Here is a 21,731-nt window from a genome sequence, read left to right as displayed (position 1 = left end):
TGTTTTCCACACTGTGTGTGTTAACCTTGAATTCTTTGGAATGCGTTTTGACTAGCATGTGTTTTGACTAGAGAGAGGAGAGAGGGTTTTGGGGTCGGGAAGACAGACCATTTTGGCGGCGCGATAGAATGTTCTATGCTGGACTGGTCTCAAATGTATATCTGCAAAGCTTTGCCAATATATTACAAAATACCTATTCTGTCTCTGGTGGTTTTTCAACGCAGCTTTAAGTGTCGTAAAGAGCTTGGGAGCGACTTGTGACATTTAATTCCCTGGGAGGAACAACTGGTCCAAAACGCAACACAGTACACCTACTTTGAGACAAGAGCTATAGTGATGCATGCTTGGTTATGTTTTAAAGCAGGCCTGGGCAATTATTTTTAACTCGGGGGGCCACATTTAGAGAAAACAATGTGTCTGGGGGCCGGTATATCTACTTTTAGGAACACTAATACAAAACCTCATAATAATGTCCGATTGAATGCTAAAAACATTATGACAGACGCCTTAAAAAACGTAATGGAATTTTACATTTTTCTATGAACGATAAAACACTGAATATTGACAATGCAGAAATGCAGAAACCAAAATTAAACAAAAGGTGAGTGCCCCTAATAAAAGGCATTGAAGCTTAGGGAAGGCGATGCAGAACGAAACTAAAACTGAACTGGCTGCAAAGTAAACAAAAACAGAATGCTGGACGACAGCAAAGACTTACTGTGGAGCAAAGACGGCGTCCACAAAGTACATCCGAACACGACATGACAATCAACAATGTCCCCACAAAGAAGGATTAAAAACAACTGAAATATTCTTGATTGCTAAAACAAAGTAGATGCGGGGAAAATATCGCTCAAAAGGAAGACATGGAACTGCTACAGGAAAATACCAAAAAAAAGAGAAAAAAGCCACCAAAATAGGAGCGCAAGACAAGAAGTAAAACACTACACACAGGAAAACCGCAATAGAGTCCAAATAAGTCAGGGTGTGATGTGACAATTGTCGGAGGCAGATATTTACATATATCCGAATTTTAGTGTTACTTATTTTCTTTCATAGTCATATTTGAAAACAGCTCGTGTTTTCTATTTATTCTCTTTCTGTTTCTCTGCAAGTAAACTGTGTGTGTTAACTGTCGGAGGCAGATATTTACATAGATCCGAATTTAAGCTGTACTTCTTTCATTTCTTAGTCATATTTGAAAACAGCTCGTGTTTTCCATTTCTTCTCTTGATGCTCTGTCAGCAAGTATACTGTGTGTGTTAACCTTGAGTTCTTTGGAATGTGTTTTGACTAGCATTTGTTTTGTCTACATAGATGGGACGAGAGAGAGGGTGGTGGGATCGGGAAGACAGACCATTTTGGGAGGCGCAATAGAATGTTCTAGGGTTAGACTGGTCTCAAAATGTATATTGGCAAAGCTTTGAGAATATACAACAAAATACCTATTCTGTCTCTGGTGGTTTTTCAACTCAGCTTTAAGTGTCGTAAAGAGCTTGGGAGCGACTTGTGACTTGAATTCCCTGGGAGGAACAACTGGTCCAAAACGCAACAATTTGGGGGCTCGTCCGGGATGAATTGAATTCTTTGGAATGCGTTTTGACTAGCATGTGTTTTGACTAGAGAGAGGAGAGAGGAGAGAGGGTGGTGGGATCGGGAAGACAGACCATTTTGGGAGACGCAATAGAATGTTCTAGGGTTAGACTGGTCTCAAAATGTATATCTGCAAAGCTTTGCCAATATATTACAAAATACCTATTCTGTCTCTGGTGGTTTTTCAACTCAGCTTTAAGTGTCGTAAAGAGCTTGGGAGCGACTTGTGACTTGAATTCCCTGGGAGGAACAACTGGTCCAAAACGCAACACAGTACACCTACTTTGAGACAAGAGCTATAGTGATGCATGCTTGGTTATGTTTTAAAGCAGGCCTGGGCAATTATTTTTAACTCGGGGGGCCACATTTAGAGAAAACAATGTGTCTGGGGGCCGGTATATCTACTTTTAGGAACACTAATACAAAACCTCACAATAATGTCCGATTGAATGCTAAAAACGTTATGACAGACCGCCTTAAAAAACGTAATGGAATTTTAAATTTTTCTATGAACGATAAAACACTGAATATTGACAAAATATGAATGTCACACCCCCTTTCCATCGACATATTTTTTACAATCAAGTGAAACGCAACAAAAGTGCAACAAACAGTGAAATATGAAGGCGAAGGGTACAAAATAAACCCACCTACAATCTGATATATCTGATATATCACTAAGCTTTAGAACTTTGTTGTGAAAATCTCCTTCCGCGTCTGTGGAAACGCTTCCCGCCCACACTGCTTGGTGCCTCGTCTGAGCTGCTGTGACTTAGATGACCATAATAAATACAAACCCTGTTTCCATATGAGTTCGGGAATTGTGTTAGATGTAAATATAAACGGAATAAAAATGATTTGCAAATCATTTTCAAGCCATATTCAGTTGAATATGCTACAAAGACAACATATTTGATGTTCATACTCATAAACTTTATTTTTTTTTGCAAATAATCATTAACTTTAGAATTCGATGGCAGCAACACGTGACAAAGAAGTTGGGAAAGGTGGCAATAAATACTGATAAAGTTGAGGAATGCTCATCAAACACTTATTTGGAACATCCCACAGGTGTGCAGGCTAATCGGGAACAGGTGGGTGCCATGATTGGGTATAAAAGTAGATTCCAAGAAATGCTCAGTCATTCACAAACAAGGACGGGGCGAGGGTCACCACTTTGTCGACAAATGCGTGAGCAAATTGTTGAACAGTTTAAGAAAAACCTTTCTCAACCAGCTATTGGATTTCACCATCTACGGTCCGTAATATCATCAAAGGGTTCAGAGAATCTGGAGAAATCACTGCACGTAAGCAGCTAAGCCCGTGACCTTCCATCCCTCAGGCTGTACTGCATCAACAAGAGACATCGGTGTGTAAAGGATATCACCACATGGGCTCAGGAACACTTCAGAAACCCACTGTCAGTAACTACAGTTGCTCGCTACATCTGTAAGTGCAAGTTAAAACTCTCCTATGCAAGGTGAAAACCATTTATCAACAACACCCAGAAACGCCGTCGGCTTCGCTGGGCCCGAGCTCATCTAAGATGGACTGATACAAAGTGGAAAAGTGTTCTGTGGTCTGACGAGTCCACATTTCAAATTGTTTTTGGAAACTGTGGATGTCAAAGAGGAGAAGAACCATCCGGACTGTTCTAGGGTCAAAGTGTAAAAGGCAGCATGTGTGATGGTATGGGGGTGTATTAGTGGCCAAGACATGGGTAACTTACACATCTGTGAAGGCGCCATTAATGCTGAAAGGTACATACAGCTTTTGGAGCAACATATGTTGCCATCCAAGCAAAGTTACCATGGACGCCCCTGCTTATTTCAGTAAGACAATGCCAAGCCACGTGTTTCATCAACGTGGCTTCATAGTAAAAGAGTGCGGGTACTAGACTGGCCTGCCTGTAGTCCAGACATTGAAATGTGTGGCACATTATGAAGCCTAAAATAGCAGAAGGGAGACCCCCGGACTGTTGAACAACTTAAGCTGTACATCAAGCAAGAATGGGAAAGAATTCCACCTGAGAAGCTTCAAAAATGTGTCTCCTCAGTTCCCAAACGTTTACTGAGTGTTGTTAAAAGGAAAGGCCATGTAACACAGTGGTGAACATGCCCTTTCCCAACTACTTTGGCACGTGTTGCAGCCATGAAATTCTAAGTTAATTATTTGCAAAAAAAAAAAAGTTTATGAGTTTGAACATCAAATATGTTGTCTTTGTAGCATATTCAATTGAATATGGGTTGAAAAGGATTTGCAAATCATTGTATTCCGTTTATATTTACACCTAACACAATTTCCCAACTCATATGGAAACGGGGTTTGTAATTAGATGACCATAGTAACTAATTAGATGACCATAGTAACTAGGATATCACCCATAAGTGCAGATTCCAACCATTGAAAGACTTAGTATAGTAGAAGACTTACGGTCGTTAGAAAAGATAAGTGCACATCATAATGGCAGCTACACTTTACATCTTCCGTCCATCCATCCATCTTCTTCCGCTTATCCGAGGTCGGGTCGCGGGGGCAGCAGCCTAAGCAGGGAAGCCCAGACTTCCCTCTCCCCAGCCACTTCGTCCAGCTCCTCCCGGGGGATCCCGAGGCGTTCCCAGGCCAGCCGGGAGACATAGTCTTCCCAGCGTGTCCTGGGTCTTCCTCGTGGCCTCCTACCAGTCGGGCGTGCCCTAAACACCTCCCTAGGGAGGCGTTCGGGTGGCATCCTGACCAGATGCCTGAACCACCTCATCTGGCTCCTCTCCATGTGGAGGAGCAGCGGCTTTACTTTGAGCTCCCCCCGGATGGCAGAGCTTCTCACCCTATCTCTAAGGGAGAGCCCCGCCACCCGGCGGAGGAAACTCATTTGGGCCGCTTGTACCCGTGATCTTGTCCTTTCGGTCATAACCCAAAGCTCATGACCATAGGTGAGGATGGGAACGTAGATCGACCGGTAAATTGAGAGATTTGCCTTCCGGCTCAGCTCTTTCTTCACCACAACGGATCGATACAGCGTCCGCATTACTGAAGACGCCGCCTGTCGATCTCACCATCCACTCTTCCCTCACTCGTGAACAAGACTCCGAGGTACTTGAACTCCTCCACTTGGGGCAAAATCTCCTCCCCAACCCGGAGATGGCACTCCACCCTTTTCCGGGCGAGAACCATGGACTCGGAGGTGCTGATTCCAGTCCCAACCGATCCAGTGAGAGCTGAAGATCCTGGCCAGATGAAGCCATCAGGACCACATCATCTGCAAAAAGCAGAGACCTAATCCTGCAGCCACCAAACCGGATCCCCTCAACGCCTTGACTGCGCCTAGAAATTCTGTCCATAAAAGTTCAGAACAGAATCGGTGACAAAGGGCAGCCTTGGCGGAGTCCAACCCTCACTGGAAACGTGTCCGACTTACTGCCGGCAATGCGGACCAAGCTCTGGCACTGATCATACAGGGAGCGGACTGCCACAATCAGACAGTCCGATACCCCGTACTCTCTGAGCACTCCCCACAGGACTTCCCGAGGGACACGGTCGAATGCCTTCTCCAAGTCCACAAAGCACATGTAGACTGGTTGGGCAAACTCCCATGCACCCTCAAGGACCCTGCCGAGAGTATAGAGCTGGTCCACAGTTCCACGACCAGGACGAAAACCACACTGTTCCTCCTGAATCCGAGGTTGGACTATCCGGCGTAGCCTCCTCTCCAGTACACCTGAATAGACCTTACCGCGAAGGCTGAGGAGTGTGATCCCACGATAGTTAGAACACACCCTCCGGTTCCCCTTCTTAAAGAGAGGAACCACCACCCCGGTCTGCCAATCCAGAGGCACTGCCCCCGATGTCCACGCGATGCGATGCTTTACATCTTAAACATCTAAAAAAAAATGATTTGGGAATGTGTGGCGGGCCAGATTGAAAAGCTTAACGGGCTGCATGTGACCCCCGGGCCTTCATTTGCCCAGGTCTGCTTTAAAGTCATATCCAACGACTTTTTACTGTCAACTGAGTTTTGTTTTTTAATGAAGTCTGCCGGTGGTGTGCCTCTGGATTTTTCCAACGCAAAAAACTGTGCCCTGGCTCAAAAAAGGTTGAAAAACACCACCTTAACAAACGCTGGGAGTGAGTTGAGGCGGGTGGGGAGCTGAGACGTTGACGAAGGAAAAGTCCGGAGATTGAAAAGAAAGCGAAGGTCAACTTGCAAACTCCTTCTTGTCTCTCAGTCCTTCTTCAACCACGGACACTTGGAGTTAACAAATTTATGCTAATTGCAGCCAGAGTCTCTGCGACCCGGGGGCAAGTCCTGGAGGGGCCAGCATCAATCACAAAGGGGGGTGTGGCGGCCACCCAAATCCGAAGACCCTCGCAATGTCGGCCACAAAAGGCCGCGGTCCACCTCTGCCCGCCCAAAGGAACGGGGCGTGGGGCCGGGTCAGGGTGTCCTCAATGGACAGTGGCCAACGGTGACCTAGGCTTTATTGCTGTGCAGGATCACGGGGCGGGGGGGCCGGGTTTGTGGGAACGGGTCGGAGTTAACTTGGCAGTGGTTTGGAAAAGTTAGTTGGTCTTGTTTAGGAAATATTTAGTTTGTTCGATTGATTGAAACTGTTATTAGTAGATCGCACAGTCCCGATCCAGGTTTTTGCACTTCCGATCCGATACTGATATTGTTTTTGCATTTCTGATCCGATACCGATACTGACCGATACCGATACTGGCCTATCCGAGCATGTATTAAAGTTTAAAGTTATTTAGCCTACTTAGTTGTCAGAATCATGTTGAAAAGGGTTTTAGTACTCTTGATAACAACTAGCCAGCTGAATTAGGGGAGTTTGAATAATACACAATGGTTGGTAACAAGAAACTGACCTGTTTATTCAAGGATAAACACAAAATAGACAAAATTATACATGACAAACAGAAATGGCATCATTGAACTAGGGCTGGGCGATATGGCCTTTTTTTTAATATTGCCATATTTTAAGGCCATATTGCGATATATACAGGTAAAAGCCAGTAAATGAGAATATTTTGAAAAACTTGATTTATTTCAGTAATTGCATTCAAAAGGTGTACCGTATTTTCCGCACTATAAGGCGCACCGGATTATTAGCCGCACCTTCTATGAATTACATATTTCATAATTTTGTCCACCAATAAGCCGCCCCGGACTAAAAGCCGCGCCTACGCTGCGCTAAAGTGAATGTCAAAAAAACGCTGCGCTAAAGTGAATGTCAAAAAAACAGTCAGATAGTTCAGTCAAACTTTAATAATATATTGAAAACCAGCGTTCTAACAACTCTGTCCCAAAATGTACGCAAATGTGCAATCACAAACATAGTAAAATTCAAAATGGTGTAGAACAATAGCAACATAATGTTGCTCGAACGTTAATGTCACAACACACAAAATAAACATAGCGCTCACCTTCTGAAGTTATTCTTCATTCGTAAATCCTTCGAATTCTTCGTCTTCGGTGTCCGAATTGAAAAGTTGGGCGAATACGGGATCCAAAATGGCCGGTTCCGTCTCGTCGAAGTCACCGGAGTCAGTGTCACTGTTGTCCAGCAGTTCTGTGAATCCTGCCTTCCGGAAAGCTCGGACCACAGTTGTGACCGAAACTATCTGCCCAGGCATTTACGATCCACTGGCAGATGTTGGCGTATGTCGACCGGCGCTATCTGCCCGTCTTAGTGAAGGTGTGTTCGCCTTCGGAGCTGTGTGAAAAAAGCCACCCGGCCTCTTCGCGTAAACTTCCCTTAACCACTCGCTCATCTTTTCTTCATCCATCCATCCCTTCGAGTTAGCTTTTATGATGACGCCGGCTGGAAAGGTCTCTTTTGGATGGGTGGAAGTTAGCATGGCAAGCTAGAACCACAGTGAAGGATGACTTCTCATTCCCTGTGGAGCGAATATTCACCGTACGTGCTCCCGTTCCACAGTGCGGTTCAGTTGCTGTGAAATACGGTAGTAATCCGTGTGCGGATGGAGAGATTGCGTCTTTTTATGAACCGGATCGTTTTGTAGGAGCCATTTTGTGGTCTTTACAGATGTAAACAGGAAATGAAACGTACGGTGATATCCGCGCGTTTTTTCTTCTTCTTCCGGGGGCGGGTGAAGCGCTTCCTGTTCTATGGGGGCGGGTGAAGCGCTTCCTGTTCTATGGGGGCGAGTGCTTTCCTTGGCGGTTGCTTGCGTAGAAGAAGAAGCGCTTCCTGTTCTACCGGGAAAAAAGATGGCGGCTGTTTACCGAAGTTGCGAGACCGAAACTTTATGAAAATGAATCGTAATAAAGCGCACCGGGTTATAAGGCGCACTGTCAGCTTTTGAGAAAAATTGTGGTTTTTAGGTGCGCCTTATAGTGCGGAAAATACGGTAACTTGTACATTATATTTATTCATTGCACACAGACTGATGCATTCAAATGTTTATTTCATTTAATTTTGATGATTTGAAGTGGCAACAAATGAAAATCCAAAATTCCGTGTGTCACAAAATTAGAATATTACTTAAGGCTAATACAAAAAAGGGATTTTTAGAAATGTTGGCCAACTGAAAAGTATGAAAATGAAAAATATGAGCATGTACAATACTCAATACTTGGTTGGAGCTCCTTTTGCCTCAATTACTGCGTTAATGCGGCGTGGCATGGAGTCGATGAGTTTCTGGCACTGCTCAGGTGTTATGAGAGCCCAGGTTGCTCTGATAGTGGCCTTCAACTCTTCTGCCTTTTTGGGTCTGGCATTCTGCATCTTCCTTTTCACAATACCCCACAGATTTTCTATGGGGCTAAGGTCAGGGGAGTTGGCGGGCCAATTTAGAACAGAAATACCATGGTCCGTAAACCAGGCACGGGTAGATTTTGCGCTGTGTGCAGGCGCCAAGTCCTGTTGGAACTTGAAATCTCCATCTCCATAGAGCAGGTCAGCAGCAGGAAGCATGAAGTGCTCTAAAACTTGCTGGTAGACGGCTGCGTTGACCCTGGATCTCAGGAAACAGAGTGGACCGACACCAGCAGATGACATGGCACCCCAAACCATCACCCAACCATGCAAATTTTGCATTTCCTTTGGAAATCGAGGTCCCAGAGTCTGGAGGAAGACAGGAGAGGCACAGGATCCACGTTGCCTGAAGTCTAGTGTAAAGTTTCCACCATCAGTGATGGTTTGGGGTGCCATGTCATCTGCTGGTGTCGGTCCACTCTGTTTCCTGAGATCCAGGGTCAACGCAGCCGTCTACCAGCAAGTTTTAGAGCACTTCATGCTTCCTGCTGCTGACCTGCTCTATGCAGATGGAGATTTCAAGTTCCAACAGGACTTGGCGCCTGCACACAGCGCAAAATCTACCCGTGCCTGGTTTACGGACCATGGTATTTCTGTTCTAAATTGGCCCGCCAACTCCCCTGACCTTAGCCCCATAGAAAATCTGTGGGGTATTGTGAAAAGGAAGATGCAGAATGCCAGACCCAAAAACGCAGAAGAGTTGAAGGCCACTATCAGAGCAACCTGGGCTCTCATAACACCTCAGCAGTGCCAGAAACTCATCGACTCCATGCCACGCCGCATTAACGCAGTAATTGAGGCAAAAGGAGCTCCAACCAAGTATTGAGTATTGTACATGCTCATATTTTTCATTTTCATACTTTTCAGTTGGCCAACATTTCTAAAAATCCCTTTTTTGTATTAGCCTTAAGTAATATTCTAATTTTGTGACACACGGAATTTTGGATTTTCATTTGTTGCCACTTCAAATCATCAAAATTAAATGAAATAAACATTTGAATGCATCAGTCTGTGTGCAATGAATAAATATAATGTACAAGTTACACCTTTTGAATGCAATTACTGAAATAAATCAAGTTTTTCAAAATATTCTAATTTACTGGCTTTTACCTGTATATCTCGATATTTTGCCTTAGCCTTGAATGAACACTTGATGCATATAATCACAGCAGTATGATGATTCTATGTGTTTTGATTGATTGATTGAGACTTTTATTAGTAGGTTGCACAGTGAAGTACATATTCCGTACAATTGACCACTAAATGGTAACACCCCAATAAGTTTTTCCACTTGTTTAAGTCGGGGTCCACTTAAATTGATTCATGATACAGATATATACTATCAGATATATACTATCATCATAATACAGTCATCACACAAGATAATCACATTGAATTATTTACATTATTTATAATCCAGGGTGTGGATGTAAGTGTCAAAAAGACAGCCAAAAGAGTTTGATATGAGAATAAATCTAAAGTTAAAATATAGGGTAGAAATGCACCCATTTGCAGGAAATGTAGTCTTGATTTTCAAAATGTTCTTTCAAGGCTTGCATGTCTACATTAAAACATTCTTCTTCATACTGCATTAATATATGCTACTTTTAAACTTTCATTGCAGAGAAGGAAATCACAACTAAAAAAAATCACTAATTTTTTCATACGGTGTTGATCTGGAAATTTTTGCCTCAGCATTTTGATGGTGTGGACGTGTGGCACCGAATGGAGATAAGCGTCTCGACAGACGTTACAATATTTGAACAATGATGACGAAAACTGTTTTCTCTGTCGCGTCCGTGTGTCGAAAATTGTTATGCGCTTATTTTTTTTATTTGATTTTGTGCGTGGCATATAATTGCTATGCGCAGTGGACACTTGAGCAGTTTGCAATTGCACAAGCGCGCACCTTAGAGGGAACGTTGGTCACACGGCTGCGCTAGCATCACAGCTAACGTTAGCCATGCTGCTACCTCTCTGCTGGGAGAGGACGTATACGTATGACATATGACGTGACAGTATGTGACGTGTGTAAGAAGGTGCGCTTGCTGTCTGTGAGAGGGAGACACAAGAGTGAGAAGAGTCTGCCGTGTAATGCCAGCAGCTAAAAGCAACTGCGTGGGAATCCACAGACCTGTGGATGTGTTGAAGGTGTGCTGGAAAATGCGGAACGGAAATTAGGGAGCAGCAGAAAAGTGGAATGTATTATTTAAATCGGTGCGTTGGAAAACACGGATCTGGATCTGGATCGGCATTTTCCCATGCCTTGCCGATACGCAATTTTTGGCAAATATCGGCAGCCGATCCGATCCAAATATCGGATCGGGACATCCCTAGTACATATTCCATACAATTGACCACTAAATGGTAACACCCCAATAAGTTTTTCAACTTGTATAAGTCGGGGTCCACGTTAATCAATTCATGGTTAAAGACTGGTTCCCATACCCTAACCGCTAGACCAGTGGTTCTTAACCTGGGTTGGATGGAACCCTAGGGGTTCGGTGAGTCGGGCTCAGGGGTTCGGCGGAGGTCAAGACACACCCGACTTATCGTGTAAATAAAAACTTCTCCCTATCGGCGTATTACGGATACGGCAACAGCAGAAGTCAGACTGATTTGCAGGTGTGTCATTTGTTGTGAGTTGGTTTTGTTCTTTGAACAAGGTGATGTTCATGCACGCTTCATTTTGAGCACCAGTAATAAAACATGGTAACACTTTAGTATGGGGAACATATTCACCATTAATTAGTTGCTTATTAACATGCAAATTAGTAAGATATTGGCTCTTAACTAGTCATTATTAAGTACTTATTAATGCCTTATTCGGCATGGCCTTATTATAACCCTAACCCTCTAACCCTGGCCCTAACCAAATAACTCTAAAGTAAGTCTTTGTTACTTAGAATATGCTCCCCTAGTGTCCAAATAACTCTTAAGTCTTTGTTACTTAGAATATGTTCCCCAAATGTCCAAATAACTCTCGATTAAGTCTTTGTTACTTATAGTATGTTCCCCTAGTGTCCAAATAACTCTCGATTAAGTCTTTGTTACTTATAATATGTTCCCCTAGTGTCCAAAAAACTCTAAATGAAGTCTTTGTTACATAGAATATGTTCCCCTAGTGTCCAAAGAACTCTAAATTAAGTCTTTGTTGCTTAGAATATGTTCCCCTAGTGTCCAAAGAACTCTAAATTAAGTCTTTGAACTCTCAATTAAGTCTTTGTTACTTAGAATGTGTTCCCCTAGTGTCCAAACAACTCTAAATTAAGTCTTTGTTGCTTAGAATATGTTCCCCTAGTGTCCAAAGAACTCTAAATTAAGTCTTTGAACTCTCAATTAAGTCTTTGTTACTTAGAATATGTTCCCCTAGTGTCCAAAGAACTCTAAATTAAGTCTTTGAACTCTCAATTAAGTCTTTGTTACTTAGAATGTGTTCCCCTAGTGTCCAAACAACTCTAAATTAAGTCTTTGTTGCTTAGAATATGTTCCCCTAGTGTCCAAATAACTCTAAATTAAGTCTTTGTTACTTATAATGTGTTCCCCTAGTGTCCACAGAACTCTAAATTAAGTCTTTGTTGCTTAGAATATGTTCCCCTAGTGTCCAAATAACTCTAAATTAAGTCTTTGTTACTTAGAATATGTTCCCCTAGTGTCCAAATAACTCTAAATTAAGTCTTTGTTACTTAGAATATGTTCCCCTAGTGTCTAAATAACTCTAAATTAAGTCTTTGTTACTTAAAATGTGTTCCCCTAGTGTCCAAATAACTCTAAATGAAGTCTTTGTTGCTTAGAATATGTTCCCCTAGTGTCCAAATAACTCTAAATTAAGTCTTTGTTACTTAAAATATGTTCCCCTAGTGTCCACAGAACTCTAAATTAAGTCTTTGTTACTTAGAATATGTTCCCCTAGTGTCCAAATAACTCTAAATTAAGTCTTTGTTACTTAAAATGTGTTCCCCTAGTGTCCACAGAACTCTAAATTAAGTCTTTGTTGCTTAGAATATGTTCCCCTAGTGTCCAAAAAACTCTAAATTAAGTCTTTGTTGCTTAGAATATGTTCCCCTAGTGTCCACATAACTCTAAATTAAGTCTTTGTTGCTTAGAATATGTTCCCCTAGTGTCCAAAAAACTCTAAATTAAGTCTTTGTTGCTTAGAATATGTTCCCCTAGTGTCCAAAAAACTCTAAATTAAGTCTTTGTTACTTAAAATATGTTCCCCTAGTGTCCAAACAACTCTAAATTAAGTCTTTGTTACTTAGAATATGTTCCCCTAGTGTCCAAATAACTCTAAATTAAGTCTTTGTTACTTAAAATATGTTCCCCTAGTGTCCACAGAACTCTAAATTAAGTCTTTGTTACTTAGAATATGTTCCCCTAGTGTCCAAATAACTCTAAATTAAGTCTTTGTTACTTAAAATGTGTTCCCCTAGTGTCCACAGAACTCTAAATTAAGTCTTTGTTGCTTAGAATGTTCCCCTAGTGTCCAAAAAACTCTAAATTAAGTCTTTGTTGCTTAGAATATGTTCCCCTAGTGTCCAAAAAACTCTAAATTAAGTCTTTGTTACTTAGAATATGTTCCCCTAGTGTCCAAATAACTCTAAATTAAGTCTTTGTTACTTAGAATATGTTCCCCTAGTATCCAAATAACTCTAAATTAAGTCTGTGTTACTTAAAATGTGTTCCCCTAGTGTCCACAGAACTCTAAATTAAGTCTTTGTTGCTTAGAATGTTCCCCTAGTGTCCAAAAAACTCTAAATTAAGTCTTTGTTGCTTAGAATATGTTCCCCTAGTGTCCAAAAAACTCTAAATTAAGTCTTTGTTACTTAGAATATGTTCCCCTAGTGTCCAAATAACTCTAAATTAAGTCTTTGTTACTTAGAATATGTTCCCCTAGTGTCCAAATAACTCTAAATTAAGTCTTTGTTACTTAAAATGTGTTCCCCTAGTGTCCACAGCACTCTAAATTAAGTCTTTGTTGCTTAGAATATGTTCCCCTAGTGTCCACAGAACTCTAAATTAAGTCTTTGTTGCTTAGAATATGTTCCCCTAGTGTCCAAAAAACTCTAAATTAAGTCTTTGTTGCTTAGAATATGTTCCCCTAGTGTCCAAAAAACTCTAAATTAAGTCTTTGTTGCTTAGAATATGTTCCCCTAGTGTCCAAAAAACTCTAAATTAAGTCTTTGTTACTTAGAATGTGTTCCCCTAGTGTCCACAGAACTCTAAATTAAGTCTTTGTTGCTTAGAATGTTCCCCTAGTGTCCAAAAAACTCTAAATTAAGTCTTTGTTACTTAGAATATGTTCCCCTAGTGTCCAAATAACTCTAAATTAAGTCTTTGTTACTTAGAATATGTTCCCCTAGTGTCCACAGAACTCTAAATTAAGTCTTTGTTGCTTAGAATATGTTCCCCTAGTGTCCAAATAACTCTAAATTAAGTCTTTGTTACTTAGAATATGTTCCCCTGGTGTCCAAAAAACTCTAAATTAAGTCTTTGTTACTTAGAATATGTTCCCCTAGTGTCCAAATAACTCTAAATTAAGTCTTTGTTACTTAGAATATGTTCCCCTAGTGTCCAAATAACTCTAAATTAAGTCTTTGTTACTTAAAATGTGTTCCCCTAGTGTCCACAGAACTCTAAATTAAGTCTTTGTTACTTAGAATGTGTTCCCCTAGTGTCCAAACAACTCTAAATTAAGTCTTTGTTGCTTAGAATATGTTCCCCTAGTGTCCAAAGAACTCTAAATTAAGTCTTTGAACTCTCAATTAAGTCTTTGTTACTTAGAATATGTTCCCCTAGTGTCCAAACAACTCTAAATTAAGTCTTTGTTACTTAGAATATGTTCCCCTAGTGTCCAAAGAACTCTAAATTAAGTCTTTGAACTCTCAATTAAGTCTTTGTTACTTAGAATATGTTCCCCTAGTGTCCAAATAACTCTAAATTAAGTCTTTGTTACTTAAAATATGTTCCCCTAGTGTCCACAGAACTCTAAATTAAGTCTTTGTTGCTTAGAATATGTTCCCCTAGTGTCCAAAGAACTCTAAATTAAGTCTTTGAACTCTCAATTAAGTCTTTGTTACTTAGAATGTGTTCCCCTAGTGTCCAAACAACTCTAAATTAAGTCTTTGTTGCTTAGAATATGTTCCCCTAGTGTCCAAAGAACTCTAAATTAAGTCTTTGAACTCTCAATTAAGTCTTTGTTACTTAAAATATGTTCCCCTAGTGTCCAAACAACTCTAAATTAAGTCTTTGTTACTTAGAATATGTTCCCCTAGTGTCCAAATAACTCTAAATTAAGTCTTTGTTACTTAGAATATGTTCCCCTAGTGTCCACAGAACTCTAAATTAAGTCTTTGTTACTTAGAATATGTTCCCCTAGTGTCCAAATAACTCTAAATTAAGTCTTTGTTGCTTAGAATATGTTCCCCTGGTGTCCAAATAACTCTAAATTAAGTCTTTGTTACTTAGAATGTGTTCCCCTAGTGTCCACAGAACTCTAAATTAAGTCTTTGTTGCTTAGAATATGTTCCCCTAGTGTCCAAAAAACTCTAAATTAAGTCTTTGTTACTTAGAATATGTTCCCCTAGTGTCCAAATAACTCTAAATTAAGTCTTTGTTACTTAGAATATGTTCCCCTAGTGTCCCAATAACTCTAAATTAAGTCTTTGTTACTTAGAATATGTTCCCCTGGTGTCCAAAAAACTCTAAATTAAGTCTTTGTTACTTAGAATATGTTCCCCTAGTGTCCAAATAACTCTAAATGAAGTCTTTGTTACTTAGAATGTGTTCCCCTAGTGTCCAAACAACTCTAAATTAAGTCTTTGTTGCTTAGAATATGTTCCCCTAGTGTCCAAAGAACTCTAAATTAAGTCTTTGTTACTTAGAATGTGTTCCCCTAGTGTCCACAGAACTCTAAATTAAGTCTTTGTTGCTTAGAATATGTTCCCCTAGTGTCCAAAGAACTCTAAATTAAGTCTTTGTTACTTAGAATGTGTTCCCCTAGTGTCCACAGAACTCTAAATTAAGTCTTTGTTGCTTAGAATATGTTCCCCTAGTGTCCAAAGAACTCTAAATTAAGTCTTTGAACTCTCAATTAAGTCTTTGTTACTTAGAATGTGTTCCGCTAGTGTCCAAACAACTCTAAATTAAGTCTTTGTTGCTTAGAATATGTTCCCCTAGTGTCCAAAGAACTCTAAATTAAGTCTTTGAACTCTCAATTAAGTCTTTGTTACTTAAAATATGTTCCCCTAGTGTCCAAACAACTCTAAATTAAGTCTTTGTTACTTAGAATATATTCCCCTAGTGTCCAAATAACTCTAAATTAAGTCTTTGTTACTTAGAATATGTTCCCCTAGTGTCCAAATAACTCTAAATTAAGTCTTTGTTACTTAGAATATGTTCCCCTAGTGTCCAAATAACTCTAAATTAAGTCTTTGTTACTTAGAATATGTTCCCCTAGTGTCCAAATAACTCTAAATGAAGTCTTTGTTACTTAGAATATGTTCCCCTAGTGTCCAAATAACTCTAAATTAAGTCTTTGTTACTTAGAATGTGTTCCCCTAGTGTCCACAGAACTCTAAATTAAGTCTTTGTTGCTTAGAATATGTTCCCCTAGTGTCCAAAAAACTCTAAATTAAGTCTTTGTTGCTTAGAATATGTTCCCCTAGTGTCCAAAAAACTCTAAATTAAGTCTTTGTTACTTAGAATATGTTCCCCTAGTGTCCAAATAACTCTAAATTAAGTCTTTGTTACTTAGAATATGTTCCCCTGGTGTCCAAAAAACTCTAAATTAAGTCTTTGTTACTTAGAATATGTTCCCCTAGTGTCCACAGAACTCTAAATTAAGTCTTTGTTACTTAGAATATGTTCCCCTAGTGTCCAAATAACTCTAAATTAAGTCTTTGTTACTTAGAATATGTTCCCCTAGTGTCCAAATAACTCTAAATTAAGTCTTTGTTACTTAGAATATGTTCCCCTAGTGTCCAAATAACTCTAAATGAAGTCTTTGTTACTTAGAATATGTTCCCCTAGTGTCCAAATAACTCTAAATTAAGTCTTTGTTACTTAGAATGTGTTCCCCTAGTGTCCACAGAACTCTAAATTAAGTCTTTGTTGCTTAGAATATGTTCCCCTAGTGTCCAAAAAACTCTAAATTAAGTCTTTGTTACTTAGAATATGTTCCCCTGGTGTCCAAAAAACTCTAAATTAAGTCTTTGTTACTTAGAATATGTTCCCCTAGTGTCCAAATAACTCTAAATTAAGTCTTTGTTACTTAGAATATGTTCCCCTAGTGTCCAAATAACTCTAAATTAAGTCTTTGTTACTTAGAATATGTTCCCCTAGTGTCCAAATAACTCTAAATTAAGTCTTTGTTACTTAGAATATGTTCCCCTAGTGTCCAAATAACTCTAAATTAAGTCTTTGTTCCTTAGAATGTGTTCCCCTAGTGTCCACAGAACTCTAAATTAAGTCTTTGTTGCTTAGAATATGTTCCCCTAGTGTCCAAATAACTCTAAATGAAGTCTTTGTTACTTAGAATATGTTCCCCTGGTGTTCAAAAAACTCTAAATTAAGTCTTTGTTACTTAGAATATGTTCCCCTGGTGTCCAAAAAACTCTAAATTAAGTCTTTGTTACTTAGAATATGTTCCCCTAGTGTCCACAGAACTCTAAATTAAGTCTTTGTTACTTAGAATATGTTCCCCTAGTGTCCAAATAACTCTAAATTAAGTCTTTGTTGCTTAGAATATGTTCCCCTAGTGTCCAAATAACTCTAAATTAAGTCTTTGTTACTTAGAATATGTTCCCCTAGTGTCCAAATAACTCTAAATGAAGTCTTTGTTACTTAGAATATGTTCCCCTAGTGTCCAAATAACTCTAAATTAAGTCTTTGTTGCTTAGAATATGTTCCCTTAGTGTCCAAAAAACTCTAAATTAAGTCTTTGTTGCTTAGAATATGTTCCCCTAGTGTCCACAGAACTCTAAATTAAGTCTTTGTTACTTAGAATATGTTCCCCTAGTGTCCAAAAAACTCTAAATTAAGTCTTTGTTACTTAGAATATGTTCCCCTAGTGTCCAAAAAACTCTAAATTAAGTCTTTGTTGCTTAGAATATGTTCCCCTAGTGTCCAAATAACTCTAAATTAAGTCTTTGTTGCTTAGAATATGTTCCCCTAGTGTCCAAAAAACTCTAAATTAAGTCTTTGTTACTTAGAATATGTTTCCCTAGTGTCCAAATAACTCTAAATTAAGTCTTTGTTACTTAGAATGTGTTCCCCTAGTGTCCACAGAACTCTAAATTAAGTCTTTGTTGCTTAGAATATGTTCCCCTAGTGTCCAAAGAACTCTAAATTAAGTCTTTGTTGCTTAGAATATGTTCCCCTAGTGTCCAAAGAACTCTAAATTAAGTCTTTGAACTCTCAATTAAGCCTTTGTTACTTAAAATATGTTCCCCTAGTGTCCAAACAACTCTAAATTAAGTCTTTGTTACTTAGAATATGTTCCCCTAGTGTCCAAATAACTCTAAATTAAGTCTTTGTTACTTAAAATATGTTCCCCTAGTGTCCACAGAACTCTAAATTAAGTCTTTGTTACTTAGAATATGTTCCCCTAGTGTCCAAATAACTCTAAATTAAGTCTTTGTTACTTAGAATATGTTCCCCTAGTGTCCAAATAACTCTAAATTAAGTCTTTGTTACTTAGAATATGTTCCCCTAGTGTCCAAATAACTCTAAATTAAGTCTTTGTTACTTAAAATGTGTTCCCCTAGTGTCCAAACAACTCTAAATTAAGTCTTTGTTACTTAGAATATGTTCCCCTAGTGTCCAAATAACTCTAAATTAAGTCTTTGTTACTTAAAATATGTTCCCCTAGTGTCCAAATAACTCTAAATTAAGTCTTTGTTACTTAAAATATGTTCCCCTAGTGTCCAAACAACTCTAAATTAAGTCTTTGTTACTTAGAATATGTTCCCCTAGTGTCCAAATAACTCTAAATTAAGTCTTTGTTACTTAGAATGTGTTCCCCTAGTGTCCACAGAACTCTAAATTAAGTCTTTGTTACTTAGAATATGTTCCCCATACTAAAGTGTTACCAAAAACATATAACTTGGTCTTGAATTTGAAAAAAACCAACATTTTATTTTCCACTAAAGAAGGGTTGGGTGAATGTGCATATGAAACTGGTGGGGTTCAATACCTCCAACAAGGTTAAGAACCACTGGTCTAGACCATATGGTGAAGTTGTCACGTTGTGTAAATGGTCAATAAAAAGAGAATACAACAAATCGTTTTCAACTTATATTCAATTGAATACAAAACAAGGACATCCTGGGCTCAGATACCATGATTTGATTAACGTGGACCCCGACTTAAACAAGTTGATAAACGTATCCGAATGTTACCTTTTAGTGGTCAATTGTACGGAATATGTCACTGGGCGGTCACTCGAAGCGAGTATGACGATCCTCCTGGTAGGGGTGTATCCCTTTATGGAGGATGCCTGTGAGTGACTTAGTTTAACGTGGGGAGACTGGCATATAAAATATCGATGTAATCATAGTAGTATCGACGAGATACGCTCCCCTAACTTGGTATCATTACAGTGGATGTCAGGTGTAGATCCACCCATTGTTTACATTGTGACGCCGGTGAGCCACGGTGTGTAGTGAAGCATGTTTAGCTATTCCTCGTCCTGCAGTGATAATGATACTTGTAAGAAACTCACTTTATTTGTCGCCATGGAGACGAGGATTAGTGATTTAGAAGTAGCTAAAACACTGCCGACCCATGTCTTAAAGCACCTCTTCCTGAGGGTGTTTCAGTGTTATAACTTCATCTTTATCTTTACTTTTTTACACCAAAAATGCGTCCGTTCTCCCCTTTTCTGTCTCCACACTGTGTCTGCTTGTAAGTACTCTGTGTGTGTGTGTGTGTGCGCTGCCCGACATGCTCCTCTGCTCGTAAAACTAGCAATGTCACCGCGTGACGACGACGCGCTGTCATGCCTGTTTAAAAAAAAACAACTACTTTTTAGAGGCGGTATAGTACAGAATATGATTCATTAGTATCATGGTACTAGTATATCAATCAATCAATCAATCAATGTTTATTTATATAGCCCTAAATCACAAGTGTCTCAAAGGGCTGCACAAGCCACAACGACATCCTCGGTATAGCCCACATAAGGGCAAGGAAAAACTCACCCCAGTGGGACGTCGATGTGAATGACTATGAGAAACCTTGGAGAGGACCGCATATGTGGGTAACCCCCCCCTCTAGGGAGACCGAATGCAATGGATGTCGAGTGGGTCTGACATAATATTGTGAGAGTCCAGTCCATAGTGGATCCAGCATAACAGTAAGAGTCCAGTCCACAGTGGGGTCAGCAGGAAACCATCCCGAGCGGAGACGGGTCAGCAGAGCAGAGATGTTCCCAACCGATATACAGGCGAGCGGTCCACCCCGGGTCCCGACCCCGGACAGCCAGCACCCCATCCATGGCCACCGGATCTGTGTGTCTCCCCTTCCACAAGGGATAGGGGGGAGCAGAGGAGAAAAGAAAAGAAACGGCAGATCAACTGGTCTAAGAAAAGGGGGGCTATTCAAAGGCTAGAGTATACAAATGAGTTTTGAGATGGGACTTAAATGTTTCTACTGAGGTAGCATCTCTAACTGTTACCGGGAGTGCATTCCATAGTACTGGAGCCCGAATAGAAAACGCTCTACAGCCCGCAGACTTTTTTGGGGCTCTGGGAATCACTAATAAGCCGGAGTTCTTCGAACGCAGATTTCTTGCCGGGACATATGGTACAATACAATCGGCAAGATAGGCTGGAGCTAGACCGTGTAGTATTTTATACGTAAGTAGTAAAACCACTAAAATCACTAATTTTTTCATACGGTGTTGATCTGGAAATTTTTGCCTCGGCATTTTGATGGTGTGGACGCGTGGCACCGAATGGAGATAAGCGTCTCGACAGACGTTACAATATTTGAACAATGATGACGAAAACTGTTTTCTCTGTCGTGTCCGTGTGTCGAAAATTGTTATGCGCTTATTTTTTTATTTGATTTTGTGCGTGGCATATAATTGCTATGCGCAGTGGACACTTGAGCAGTTTGCAATTGCACAAGCGCGCACCTTAGAGGGAACGTTGGTCACACGGCTGCGCTAGCATCACAGCTAACGTTAGCCATGCTGCTACCTCTCTGCTGGGAGAGGACGTATACGTATGTGACGTATGACGTGACAGTATGTGACGTGTGTAAGAAGGTGCGCTTGCTGTCTGTGAGAGGGAGACACAAGAGTGAGAAGAGCCTGTCGTGTAATGCCAGCAGCTAAAAGCAACTGCGTGGGAATCCACAGACCTGTGGATGTGTTGAAGGTGTGCTGGAAAATGCGGAACGGAAATTAGGGAGCAGCAGAAAAGTGGGATGTATTATTTAAATCGGTGCGTTGGAAAACACGGACCGGAGTTTTTTTTTAAACTGGATCTGGATCGGCATTTTCCCATGCCTTGCCGATACGCAATTTTTGGCAAATATCGGCAGCCGATCCGATCCAAATATCATGAGCATGTTGGGCAGCGCACACACACACACAGAGTACTTACAAGCAGACACAGTGTGGAGACAGAAAAGGGAGAACGGACGCATTTTTGGTGTAAAAAAGTAAAGATAAAGATGAAGTTATAACACTGAAACACCCTCAGGAAGAGGTGCTTTAAGACATGGGTCGGCAGTGTTTTAGCTACTTCTAAATCTCTAATCCTCGTCTCCATGGCGACAAATAAAGTGAGTTTCTTACAAGTATCATTATCACTGCAGGACGAGGAATAGCTAAACATGCTTCACTACTTAAAGTCGCATCTTAAGTGCACAGGAAGCCAGTGCAGGTGAGCCAGTATAGGTATATATATATATATGTATATATGTATATAAAGGTATATATACAGTATAGGCGTAATATGATCAAACTTTCTTGTTCTTGTCAAAAGTCTAGCAGCCGCATTTTGTACCAACTGTAATCTTTTAATGCTAGACATAGGGAGACCCCAAAATAATACGTTACAGTAGTCGAGACGAGACGTAACGAACGCATGAATAATGATCTCAGCGTCGCTAGTGGACAAAATGGAACAAATTTTAGCGATATTACGGAGATGAAAGAAGGCCGTTTTAGTAACACTCTTAATGTGTGACTCAAAGGAGAGAGTTGGGTGGAAGATAATACCCAGATTCTTTACTGAGTCACTTTGTGTAATTGTTTGGTTGTCAAATGTTAAGGTGGTATTATCAAATAAATGTCGGTGTTTAGCAGGACCGATAATCAGCATTTCCGTTTTCTTGGCGTTGAGT

The sequence above is a fragment of the Nerophis lumbriciformis genome, linkage group LG39, assembly GCF_033978685.3.
Source record: "Nerophis lumbriciformis linkage group LG39, RoL_Nlum_v2.1, whole genome shotgun sequence".
NCBI lineage: Eukaryota > Metazoa > Chordata > Actinopteri > Syngnathiformes > Syngnathidae > Nerophis > Nerophis lumbriciformis.
Note: the sequence above shows the minus strand (reverse complement) of the source record.